This window comes from Ovis canadensis, chromosome X (genome assembly GCF_042477335.2).
Source record: "Ovis canadensis isolate MfBH-ARS-UI-01 breed Bighorn chromosome X, ARS-UI_OviCan_v2, whole genome shotgun sequence".
NCBI lineage: Eukaryota > Metazoa > Chordata > Mammalia > Artiodactyla > Bovidae > Ovis > Ovis canadensis.
In genome coordinates this window covers 121328918-121330159 of record NC_091727.1, presented here as the reverse complement: position 1 = coordinate 121330159, position 1242 = coordinate 121328918, and the positions used below count along the sequence as shown (strand labels likewise).

Sequence of the window (1242 nt, the reverse complement as noted above, 5' to 3'; positions counted from 1 at the left end):
TTCAGCTTCTTCAGCGTTACTGGTCGGGGCATAGACTTGGTTTACCGTGATATTGAATGGTTTGCCTTGGAAACAATCAGAGGTCATTCTTTCGTTTATGAGATTACATCCAAGTACTGCATTTTGGACTCTTTTGTTGAGTATGATGCCTACTCCATTTCTTCTAAGGGGTTCCTGCCCAGAGTAGTAGATATAATGGTCATCTGAGTTAAATTCACCCATTCCAGTCCATCTTAGTTCACTGATTCCTAGAATGTCAATGTTCACTCGTCATCTCCTATTTGTCCACTTCCAATTACTCAACATAGTGATTCCACAGTTCTATACATTTCAAATTGATCGCCATCCAAAGATGTCAGCATCCAAAGATATTACATGGGTTTCCCAGGTGGTGCTAGTGGTAAAGAACTTGCCTGCTAATGAAGGAGATGCAAGAGAGGGAGGTTTAATCCCTTGGTCAGGAAAATCCCCTGGAGGAGGAAATGGCAACCCACTCCAGTATTCTTGCCTGGAGAATCCCATGGACAGAGGAGCCTGGTAGGCTACAGTCTATGGGTTTAAAGAGTCAGACATGACTGAGTGACCTAGTATGCAAAGATATAGCATAACCATTGACTATATTAAAAGAACATGGTCTTCCCTGGTGGCTCAGTGGGTAAAGCATCTGCTTCCAATGCAGGAGACCCAGGTTTGATCCCTGGGTTGGGAAGATCCCCTGGAGAAGGAAATGGCAACCCACTCCAGTATTCTTGCCTGGAAAATCCCATGGACTGACAAGCCTGGTAGGCTACAGTCCGTGGGGTCGCAAAGAGTCGGACACGACTGAACATCTTCACTTCACTATTGACTATATTCTCCACACTGTATATGTCATACCTGTTCCACATTTATTTTGCAACTGGAAGCTTGTACCTCTTAATCTTCCTCATCTATTTCTTTCCTCCCTCAACCCCTCTCTCCTCTGGCAATCACCAGGCTTTGTTCTGATGTCCTTTAACCTTCACATACACATTTATTTCCTCTGAATAAGTCACTGGGATATTCCCCCAAAGCATCAGTAATTTCATAATACCAACTAATATATAATACCTACTAGAAGCCAAGCAGTATCCCAAGTGCTTTACATATATGGATTCATTCAAGGTTCATAACAACCCTGTGAGGGAAGGTACTATGATTATCTTTACCTTATAGATGAGGAAACTGAGACACAGAGAGAAAAAATTACAAGGCCCAGGTTTC

At 42.8% G+C, this 1242-nt stretch overlaps 1 non-coding gene across 1 annotated transcript; it reads left to right on the top strand.

Annotated features, from left to right (window-relative positions):
- Positions 1–637: 637 nt before the first annotated feature.
- TRNAW-CCA (transfer RNA tryptophan (anticodon CCA)) lies at positions 638–709 on the top strand. The gene has a single exon. It is a non-coding gene; the product is annotated as a tRNA-Trp (tRNA).
- The last annotated feature ends 533 nt before the right edge of the window (positions 710–1242 follow it).